Raw genomic sequence first — 12,266 nt, 5'->3', positions numbered from 1 at the left:
GAGCATAGGAGCCAAATCCAGGGGGCCATGGGTGCTTCGGCACCCACAATCCTGAGGGCGAGTTGGCACCCATGGAGATGAGTCCGGCTGATGAAGAGTCACAGGTGTCTCCCCCTCCCCATTGTCTCCCAGAACTAGAAGAGACGTGAACAGGGCGGAGGAGAGATTAGCGACACCATGGCGCAGTCTCCGATTGTTGGGGGGGGGGAGAAACCCTGGAGAGGAGTGGATTTAGACAGCTGTGGGGAAGTGAAGATCTCCAGACTTCTTTTATATACAGTGGTACCTCGGGTTAAGAACTTAATTCATTCTGGAGGTCTGTTCTTAACCTGAAACTGTTCTTGTTATTGTATTTTGGTGTTTTGTTGGAAGTTTTGTGGGAAACCCAGCCAGATGGGCGGGGTATAAATAATAAATTATTATTATTATTATTATTATTATTATTATTATTATTATTATTAATCTTAACCTGAAGCACCACTTTAGCTAATGGGGCCTCCTGCTGCCGCTGTGCCACCACTGCACAATTTCTGTTCTCATCCTGAAGCAAAGTTCTTAACCCGAGGTAATATTTCTGGGTTAGTGGAGTCTGTAACCTGAAGCATATGTAACCTGAAGCGTATGTAACCCGAGGTACCACTGTGTATATATATATATATTAGTTTTTTTTAACATAACATTTTCAACAATTATTAAACATACTTTTATATTTTATACAATATTTTTGACTTCCATCAATCACATCTTAAAATTTTCCAATCTTTTCACTTAATTTACATTTCTTACTTTCACTATTACATTTAAATATCATAACTAATGTCTCTCTTCTTTCTCTTCTTTGCAATATTTCATATATTTCTCCTTACAAAACTTCTTGTAGTCCTACTAGCATAATTTGTTGATTACAGTTGTTCTTCAAATAGTTTGTATATTTCTTCCAATCTTCTGTAAATCTCTGGTCCCGCAGGTTTCGAATCCTTCCTGTCATTTTTACTTGGCATTATAAGTGAGGATATTAATAGACAGGATGTTAAATTGTCTTTATACGCAACAACAGCAGCAAGAGTATTGTTGGCCCAGAAATGGAAGCAAGAAGAAAAGCAGACGAAAGAAGAATGGCAGACAAAATGAATGGACTACGCAGAAATGAATAAAGTGACAGGGAGATCTCCAGTCTCAGCATCCGCTTCATGGGCGCAAGACCTGCCAGAGATGAGCTGCTGGGCTCATCAGGCCTAACACTCCTGTGCCGATTGTGTTTTCGCTAATAAAGAGTTAATTCCAACTTGCACCCTGGGATTTACTGCTGTCAACTTACAGATTTGAAAATAAGGGACCAGCAGCCTCAAAAATAAGGGATCAGCAGCCAAAATAAGGGATTTTCCAAGCACGGGTGTGTTCAACTTCTGAGCCCTCCGAGCCAAAGGCAGAAAGCCCAGCCAGCAGCCAAACAAAACCTCAAGCGGTGGTTCCCCCGGCAAAGGGGATGCAGCAAGGGAAACCACCGTCACCTCTCCGCTGGGAAGCACTGAGCAAAGGCGAGTCCCCAGGCAACGCGGCCGATTTGATCGGCACAAGGCATGCAAGCTCCATCCCCCAGTCGTTCTTAGACTCCTTATTGGGTGAGCAACACAGCCAAGCAACACAGTTGGAGCCGGCAGGGAGGGAGGGAGAGGAGCTGCTTCCTTTGAAACCCGGGAAATTTAAGGGACATCATCAATAAGGTACAGCAGCAGGACACAGCGCTGGGATAAGGGACTTTCCCACCAAATAAGGGACGGTTGACAGCTATGCTGCTGGCTCACTCCTGACACTGCGGCATCAGGGGCTGGTGCTGGGTGCATGTGTAGTCTTCTTTTGCGGTTGCCAAGTTGCACACCCCACCCTTTTGTCCCCTGCTTTGCCGCAGTCACCAACCCAGTACCCTCCAGATGTTTTGGACCACAGCTCCCATCAGCCTCCTGCCAGCCCTGGTTGACAAAGGCTGCTTTACAGACTGATCAGATGATGAAGAGATGAGAGGGGGCGATTGCATTCCCATCGTCCGCCAGCCTTAAAGCCTCTCAGCTCACAAGCAGCAGAAGCCGTGGGCCCGATCAGCGCCACCTGCTGCTTTGCAACAACCACAACAACATTAAAATAAAAATGCACCTTTGACTTTGCTTCCACTTGGGGGCTGTTTGTGACTTATATGACCAATCTCGTGGTTGGCACATTCCCAATAAATAGGACTTTATTTGGCAACATTCATGATTGTCTGGTGCGTTTGGTACCGACATTGCACTATGGAATGTATTTTGTACCACTCATTCTTGTTTAAGCTTTCTGTGATTAGGATAGTTATTATTTTTCTAGCATGCAATTTTATTCTTCCTGCCTTTGTGGCTGTGGTTGCTTCTAGCTTGATGTTTTGTTTGTTTGTGGGGGGGGGATTGTGAGGGGGGGGGATCAAAATAAAATAAAGATACCCAGACATAGCAACCAATTGTGTGTAAGGAATAGAGGCTTCTAAAAATGACTTTGGAGGCCAGATATGGAACATGTGCCAGTCTTGCTTTAATTCAGTCACCTTTGGAATAGTGGGTCCAGATGTGGCTACCCACCTAAAAAAGCTGGAAAAGGCACCAGAAAGGTAAATTATAACTATAAAGGCACTGGAATGCACCTCTTTCTTTCTCTCTCTCTCTCTCTCTCTCTCTCTCTCTCTCTCTCTCTCTCTCTCTCTCACACACACACACACACACACACACACACACACGGGAGGATGCCTAAAACACTTGGAACTTCTTAATTTAGAAAAACAGTTGACTAACGTGGCAATCCTATACCAGCCCCATTGAACTCAGTTTCCTTTTGATAAGAATTCTCTATCTATATCTATACAGTGGCACCTTGGTTCTCCAACTTTATCCGTTCCGGAAGTCCGTTCCAAAACCAAAGCGTTCCAAAACCAAGGCGCGCTTTCCCACAGAAAGTAATGCAAAATGGATTAATCCATTCCAGACTTTTAAAAACAACCCCCAAAACAGCATTTTAACATGAATTTTACTATCTAACAAGACCATTGATCCATAAAATGAAAGCAATAAACAATGTACAGTCATACCTTGGGTTCCAGACGCTTAGGTTGAGGTTTTTTGGGTTATGGACCGCCAAAACCCGGAAGTCCCGGAATGGGTAGTTCAGCAAAATCTTATAACAATTTGTGAATCCGGGGTGTATGGTTGACATACCACATAAATGGGCACCATTTTGCATAAGATGCTCCTTTTGCAGAGAGGAGAAGGCGAATTCTCTTCTCTGTACATATTCCCAGACTCAAATTTCCCCATCCAAAGGTGCTATTAGCTTCCCAGAGGATAATACACAAACGTAGGCTGTTTCGCCTCTGAAATTTGTAGCGAGGGGTAGAGGAGGATCTGATTGTTTTGGGGTGTTGATCATGTAAAAACGGAATCCTTGATTTGAATGCACCCACAGTGAACTTGCCCATCAGAATGGAGAAGCCTTGTGCAGCAGGTTTTTATTATTATTATTATTATTATTATTATTATTATTATTATTATTATTATTATTAGATTTTATAAGGTAGATAGCAAACAGAGATAACAATTATAACAATGGGCAAAATTTAAAAGATGAAAAACAAAACTGTAAAATAGGCACGTAAAATGAGCAGTTGCACATGCATTAAAATAACAAAGTCCAAGTAAAGACTATCACAGACCCTCTAAGTGTCCTTATTTTCCAGGGACAGCCCCAGATTTACAGAAGCCATCCCAGTTTCTGATTTGATCCCAGAATGTCCTGGTTTTCCTTAAGACATCCCTATTTTTATCAGAAAAAATGTTGGGGCTATGGAATTATGCAACCCCCGAGCCAAGGAGATAAGTAACTATGCAACCTTTAGAAGACATCTGAAGGCAGCCCTGTAAAGGGATTTTTAAAATGTTTAATGTTTTATTATGCTTGTATAGATGTTGGAAGCTGCCCAGAGTGACTGGGGTATAAATGAGGTATAAATAATACGTTGTTGTTGTTGTTGTTGTTGTTGTTAAAAAGGATGTCCCTGTTTTCACCAGAGAAATGTTGGAGGTTATGCCAACTTTTTCAGATCATCAAGTGCAGCATCAATCTGTTTCCCTCTGCTAATAGGTAAAAAAAAGGTAAAGGACCCCTGGACGGTTAAGTCCAGTCAAAGGTGACTCTGGGGTTGCAACGCTCATCTCGCTTTCAGACCGAGGGAGCTGGTGTCTGCCCACAGACAGCTTTCTGGGTCGTGTGGCCAGCAGGACTAAACTGCTTCTGGCATGACAGAACACCATGACGGAAACCAGAGCGCACGGAAATGCTGTTTACCTTCCCGCCACAGTGGCACCTACTTATCTCCTTGCACTGGTGTGCTTTCAAATTGCTAGGTTGGCAGGAACTGGGACAAAGCAACAGGCTCTCACCCCATCGCAGGGGTTCAAACCGCCAACCTTCTGATCGCCAAGCCCAAAAGGCTCAGTGGTTTAGACCACAACGGCACCCGCACCCCTTTTCCTCTGCTAATACTGGGGCAGTGATGTCATTCCACAGGAGAGAGGGAAGAAGTGTAGCTCATGGTACAGCAGATGGACACTAAAAAAATCTCTGAGGCAACACTCACAAAAGCGGAGTCCCTAACCATGATGTTTTGTTATCGATGGGAAGGCTTGAGGAAGTCAAGATTGTTCACAAAGACTTGGTGTTGCATCTTCTCGTGGCAGCAGCATGCTCAAGTTTTCTTGGCATGGCTGGTTTGAGATACTGGTAATATGCGATGCAGACTCTGCAGCAATACAACAGAGTCATAAAAGACAGGGCCAGATGCGACAGTTTTGCTGTTTTTGAAGCACCTGTATGTTAACAAGAACTGTCTCCAGCATCTCATGTCAATCTATGGAGAGTACTGATTCAAAGTAACACCTAAAATGTCCTTCCTAAAGAGAAAGAAACCAAGAAAATGTAGCAAAATCTGTAATTTAAACAACTTCATTTTGAATGGTCCACAGTCATAATTGTACTCTGTGTTTTTAATTTGATTTTTTTTTATGTTACAGAAATATAAAATAAAAGCATGAGTGTTGTTGTTTTAAAAAAGAAAAGCACACTCCCATCTCTAATCCCCTTGACTATCAAGCAAGGGGAAGAGCAAGACACTGGGAGACTATAGGAATTGGACTACAATGGTACCTTGGCTTTCGAACGTCTCCATTAATGAACATTTTGGTTTTCGAACGCTATAAACCCAGAACTAAATGCTTTGGTATTCAAACACGCCTCGGAAGTCGAACAATGCCAGGCAGTTTCTGTTGAGTGCAAGCCTAGCTGTTGGCTATTGAGTTTTCGGTTTTTGAACGTTTCAGAACTTGAATGGTCTTCCGGAATGGATTATGGTCAAAAACCGAGGTACCACTGTATTTCTGTTGCATAGAGGGTAGCATTTTGCTGCGATATTTGGAAAATACGCGCGCGGATCTCTTTTGGTGTCAGAGTAAACTGAAGTGAATCCAGAAAAGAAGTGATGCTTCTGTCATTTGGGGAAAATGCTTTAAAATTGTTGTTGTTTATATTGTATCATAAGTAGCTTTTAAGGAAAAGGGGGGAGAGAAATTATCTGCCCCCAGAAGCTTGCATTCTACATTTCAATAATGGAGGACAAAAAAGGGGTAGAGGAAGGAAGGAAAAGATAATAGTGACAAATTACTGAGCAGTATAGGATTGGAAGAGTTAAGTATAACAAGGGATGAGCAACTGCCAGGACGAACAGGGTAAAGTAAACACAGCCTGTCAAGTTATTAGTCACTTCACTGATATAATTATTGCGATCATGCTCTTTTGTTTCCCACATGTGCCAAATTGATTTTGTTTAAAATAAAAGTTCTGCAATCAAATGCATACAACTTGCAGGCCAATCATGTAGTCAATAACCTAGCTTTTCAAAGTCATGTAATTAAATGTTTCTCCTTTTGTACACACATGCTGCACCCTCTTTTGTGATGATGTGCGTTGAAATCATGGCAGTCTCTGAGAGGACCACCCAGAGTCAAACGGAGGAATGCTTTCACACAACTGACAGCCTCTGGGCTGCTGTTTTTTTCATGTTCCTTTCAATCTGTCATTCATAAAACAATAGATTCCTGTACTGGTGGCAAAGTTCAGTTTTCTGCTTATTCATGCTGTTGACAAAAAAAACCAACAACCCCCAAAACCCTACATCAAGATTCGGGGAGGGGCATTTTTCCAAGGAGTACTTGAATGGGGTAAGATTAGCCAGCTACTAATTTATTTTCTGAAGTTAGGCCACAGCTGTACTCTTCAGAATTGCAAACAAAAGCCACACTTCAGCAAATCCACAAACTGCTAGTCAGTGTTTTGCACATGACAGTGTTGATATGTTGGAGAGGCCCAAAAGATGTTAGCAGATAATATGGCCTGTCGCTTTTCTCAGCTTCTGTAAGACCTCCCCTCCTGGTCTTATTGGCTTAGCCCATACATTATCAACGTGGTTCTGTTGATCCGCTGTTCTGTTGATACCACTGCATTGCTATCCCCTAATTTTATGTTTGTATTAATTAAAGGAATAAGTATATTCCTGTCTGCTAAGAGCAAGGATGCGGAAAGCCATCATCCTCCAGTTGTAGTACAGCAACATCTGGAGCAGCAGAAATTCCTCATCCCTTGCAAAGAGCAGCAGGATAGCTCTGTGCTGATGGATAGCTGAGTTGGTTAGAATGTGGTGCTGATAATGCCAAGGTTGTAGGTTCAATCCAACTGCATATTCTGCATTGCAGGGGGTTTGGACTAGATGATATTCAGGGTCCCTTCCACCCTTCCAACTATGATTCTATGAATAGCATTTAGCTTATTCAGACTTGGGGCCTGTCTTTTATCGAAACTTGTACATAGTACCCACTTTTAAGATTTTTGCCACTGCATTTGCTTGTCTCTCCCCAACTTTTCTTTCTTTAAGAACACCCTAAAGAAAAGGAATGGGAGGTGATGCAGTTGACATGCTTCACTGTAGATCACATCCCAACTCACAAACTGAAAACTTGTGTTCTAACTTGATCAGTTCCTCAGGAAAGGAGAAAGAAAGAAAGAAAGAAAGAAAGAAAGAAAGAAAGAAAGAAAGAAAGAAAGAAAGAAAGAAAGAAAAGCTTCTGCTACCTTCCAAAAGTTTCCTTTTGGAATGTGGGATGTAATCCACTGGGAGCAGTCAAATACAACATTGCTTGTTTTGCTAGAGTGGACATGCAAGGGAATGTTTGGTCCAGCCAATTCAAACTTCCTGTTCCTCCTCCTGGCCTGGAACATCCTTGCTTGCATGTGACTAGTGGGTGGGCCAGGAAAATATTAGAACCCAATTCAATCTGGACAACCCAGATTGAATTGCATGTTGTATTAAGAAACTCACACGAATTTGCAACTAGTTTCCTGCTGTGTAAAGGGGAATGCACTCTGCTAAGTAAAGGAAGTTGTGAAGGATATGAATAAACAATATATCCTCTCCTGCAACCCTGAACATTCCCACATGGAACTGCCATTGGGGTATACATATGTGATTTCCGAAAGAAATGAGCTTAAAGTATAAGCTCATTTGGAAATCTAAAGATTTCATTCATACAGAATACTCTGAGAAATAAAGCCTGGAATTGATTAGAAGCCGCATCATTCATGATGGTGTTTGATGCCACTAAAAACAGAGAGGAATGGCTTATGCCCTTGGTCCTGATCTTGCGAAGAGTTGCTGTGTTCCATCGGCCTGGGTGTCTCTGCTGGACTGTACCACGACCAACTGCAAGAGGGGACCAAAGGTCTGAATTATCTCTCTTGCTAAAAAACAATAGCACAAAACCTCCCACTGCGGATGTGTGCCTGGTCTACTCACACATCATGTTAGGGAGAGGGCCAAGATCCTGTGGATGCACGTGGATGTCAGCTCCTAGACCTTGGGGTATAGAAAAAGCGTAGAATGGAGTTGTTTTTGTTTTTTCTTTTAGCAGAATGCCTGCATTTCAGTACCTGTGTGGCATTTTGTCACAGTGCCCAAAGAGTTTTGGTCTAGGGAGACTGAAAGGCAATCTTTGGCAGCAGCGATTCGACTAGAAAATCACAGCTTTCTTACTTCCCGGATTACCAGCTGACAACGAGAGCGTGCTGAGTTCTTTGGTGGCAGAACAGCAAGCACTGACGCAAGGGTTCATGTGTGTGATGGAGAGGGAGGGAACGGTACAAGTGAATCCCAGCTTTTACCTGACTCAACCTCCTGCCACTTTCTTGTCCAGAGATGTCGAAGCACCTCCCCTGATCTACTAGAAAGTGATTACGCTGGGATGTAAAACCCTGTTGAATAACAGTAATAATAATGACAAGCCACACAGTGGTGTTTTTTTCTTTAAAAAAAAAAAGACACAAGGCATGCTCACATCCTGCCATGTCCTCCTGTCGTCTCCTGTGATAATAACAAAAATAACAAACTTGCATTAAGGTTGCCTGTCAGGGAAGAGTGCCAGTTTTTTGCCCTTGAATATTTACACTTCAGTTTTACTCGCATACCTTGGCTTTTCAGTTCTGAGGCAGGAGCTTTCAACACTTGACGTGCTTCCTTAATTGCCCATCTATCAGCCAAGTTCACAGACAATAGGTGGGAGATGATAAATGAAGCAGAAAGACAGCAGAAAGACTACAAAATGAGCCTTCCCACCAGGTGGCAAGCAAAGCCAAAATATATTGGAATAGGCACCGTTTATTTATCTTATTAATTCAATTTCTAAGCCATCCTTCGTCAACTGTGATCACTGGGCAGTTTGCTGCAGAGGCACCAGCCTTAAAACAATAACTTTCCATAAAATAACATGAAAGCAATAACTAAAAGTAAGTCATCTTAGCAATACCAGAAAACAGATCTCTATCAATCTATAGCTGGCCAGGTCAAATCGACTTTTTCCAAAATCCCAGGTGAAAAGGTATGGCTTCAACTGGCACCAAATTAACAGTGATCCCAGTTGTACCTCCAAAGGAAAGGAGTTCGATAAATTAGGTGCCACCACAGAGAAGGCCCTATCTCATGTCTTCACACACTGGCAGGACATCAAGAAGGGCTTCCCCTGCAGATCTTTATATATGTGGGCAGGCTGCTATAGGAAGAGATGCTATTTCAGGTATTTGGTTCCTAAGTCACTTAGGGCATTGTAAGTTAACAATGAATTGGGCTCAAGGGCATACAAGGTGTGACCGGAATGTTCAGTGAATGGTCACAGAAATCGGACAGCGAGAAATATTTGAACACACATATCTTACAGGTCTTCAAAGTAGGCCCCCTCTGATACAATGCACCATTGACAACGTTCGTAGAACTGTTGAAAACTTCTGGAGAAGTCCTCTTTTTGTACTGCTTTCAGTTCCCTCATCACAGCAGTGACATGTGAAATGCTGGAAAATCTGTGTCCTTTCAGTGCAGATTTCAGTTTTGGAAAAGAAAGAAATCTGGTGGGGCCAGACTGGGAGAATATGGAGGGTGGGACAACTCAATAACCTTAGTAACGATTTCATGTGGAAAATGCAATTCTTCCCCCATCTTTCAGATAGACAAACGCCGATCCCACATCAATAACTCACGAACTCTGTCGTCATTTGCCGCCGTTCTGCTCGTCAACGGTCTGCCAGATTGAGGTCATCTTCAATGGTTTGCCCCCCTTCATGGAAACGCTTAAAGCACTCATACACTGTCTTTCGAGTTACAGCTTCATCTCTGTACACAAATGTGAGCATTTCGTGGGTTTCTGATGTTGATTGTATGTTCGAATATTTCTCGCTGTCCGATTTCTGTGACCATTCACCAAACTTTCTGGTCATATCTTGTATAAACGATCAGTACAGATCCTGCAGAATCCATACTGTATAACTCTGATGAGCAGAACCACTCAAAATTCTGCCAGTTGCCGGTTCTGAACTGCTGTTGTTATTAATTTAAATTTTTTAACCTCCCCCCCCCCAATTTCACAGAAATTTTTAAATGTTTTCTCTGTGCAAATGGCACATAAAATCTGACTAATAATTACTGAAACCCTATATGGCAGGCCAAGTTATTATTAATAGTAGTAGTACGAGTAGTAGTAGTAGTAGTAGTACCCCGCCGATCTGACTGGGTTGCCCCAGCCACTCTGGGTGGCTTCCAATGTATATAAAAACATGACACATTATGTAATTATGTAATTAATTCCAAAATAACTTAATCCATGTTGGTGATGCTGGGACTTTTAAGGCAATTTGCACTCTGAACCCAAAAACTGTAGTTGAAAACATGTTCCATTGACATCAATTAGACTAATTTCCAAATTACCTTTTTTTTGCTCTATAAGACTCACTTTTTCCCTCCTAAAAAGTAAGGGGAAATGTGTGTGCATCTTATGGAGAGAATGCAGGCTGCGCAGCTATCCCAGAAGCCAGAACAGCAAGAGGGATCACTGTTTTCCTCCTCCAAAAACTAGGTGCATCTTATGGTCTGGTGCGTCTTATAGAGCGAAAAATACGGTACCTTTCTGGAAGCCAGAAAGAAATGCCATTATGTTGAATGGGGATAAATGAGGTTTCATTAAAAATCTGGATCATTTTAGTTCACATTGAACTGCTGGTTAGTATATGATCACCATTAAGGTACATGAGTAACACTGTCTGATTACAAGCATTCATGTATTAGAATACTGTACTGATCTTATGACCCATTGCATTTGAATCCCTATGTTTGGATCTTTTAAATTCAGTACTCTCAACTTCCAGTTTAGTCAAACAATGTGTTTCCTCTCACCTCACGTCAGGTCAAACAAGAACAAACAAAAAACTTCAGTCCTAAATACAATTGCTGTCCATTCCAGCACCAATTTTGCTCCTGAACTCAATGAAACTTACTCCCAACTAAATGAAGAAGAAGAGAAGAAGAGTTTGGATTTGATATCCCGCCTTTCACTCCCCTTCAGGAGTCTCAAAGCGGCTAACAATCTCCTTTCCCTTCCTCCCCCACAACAAACACTCTGTGAGGTGAGTGGGGCTGAGAGACTTCAAAGAAGTGTGACTGGCCCAAGGTCACCCAGCAGCTGCATGTGGAGGAGCGGGGACGCGAACCCGGTTCCCCAGATTACGAGTCTACCGCTCTTAACCACTACACCACACTGGGCACAGGGTTGCAGTTTAAGGCTATTATACCATCAATTCTACATTTGTATGAAAACTGATGTACAATTCCACAATGCTTTTAGCGCACTCTGCTGTCTGTTGTCATGAGTGCCACACATTTGTTTTACCTTCCTTGCCCTAAGCTACTGAAGGTAATGGGACCCTTTATATGTCCAGCTGTCCTTTGTCAACAACAAATTGTCACTGTTTTTTGTGTTTAATATATGCTATATGGTAATTTATGGACCTAATAGGTATGTAACACCATTTGCACATACATAATGTAGGCATCCTATACAGTGGTACCTCGGGTTAAGAACTTAATTCGTTCTGGGGGTCCATTCTTAACCTGAAACTGTTCTTAACCTGAGGTACCACTTTAGTTAATGGGGCCTCCTGCTGCCGCCGCACGATTTCTGTTCTCATCCTGTAGCAAAGTTCTTAATCTGAGGTACTATTTCTGGGTTAGCGGACTCTGTAACCTGAAGCGTCTGTAACCCGAGGTACCACTGTGTATAGAAATGAGCAAACCAGTGATATTTTAGGGAGCGGGCTAGCAGGTGGGGCCCATTATTTACATCAAGGGAACCTAAACAACACAAGACACCATTGCTGTATGTAGGTTTAATTTTATTTGTTTTTTTATCTTATATTTTGGAAATGTACATTCAGGTTTTTTTCCTTTAAATTTTTTGGGGGCCCCCAAGAGAGTGGAGCCCTAAGCTATAGCTTATTTAGCTTATACGTAAATCCGGCACTATAAGGTGGCCATCCAAACTATGGACTGTGTTTCATAGAATCATAGGACTGTTGACTTGTAAGGGATCCCGAGCGAGGATCATCTAGCTCAGACATAGGCAAACTTGGCCCTCCAGATGTTTTGGGACTACAACTCCCATCATCCCTAGCTAACAGGACCAGTGGTCGTGGATGATGGGAATTGTAGTCTTAAAACATCTGGAGGGCTGAGTTTGCCTATGCTTGATCTAGTCCGACCCCTCCATCCAATCTGAAACCATGCTTTACAAAAAGTGCTAGTAGTTTTTACTGCTGCACCATCTTTTCTT

General features: G+C 42.4%; 1 long non-coding RNA gene across 1 annotated transcript in view; it reads left to right on the top strand.

The window, feature by feature from the left end:
• Positions 1–12,266, top strand: part of LOC308577089 — a 135,589-nt gene that overhangs the window by 54,237 nt on the left and 69,086 nt on the right. The gene's annotated exons all lie outside the window — the stretch shown is intronic.

This window comes from Podarcis bocagei (assembly GCF_964188305.1).
Source record: "Podarcis bocagei genome assembly, chromosome: 17".
Taxonomy (NCBI): Eukaryota; Metazoa; Chordata; class Lepidosauria; order Squamata; family Lacertidae; genus Podarcis; species Podarcis bocagei.
This window is presented reverse-complemented; position numbering and strand designations above follow the sequence as displayed.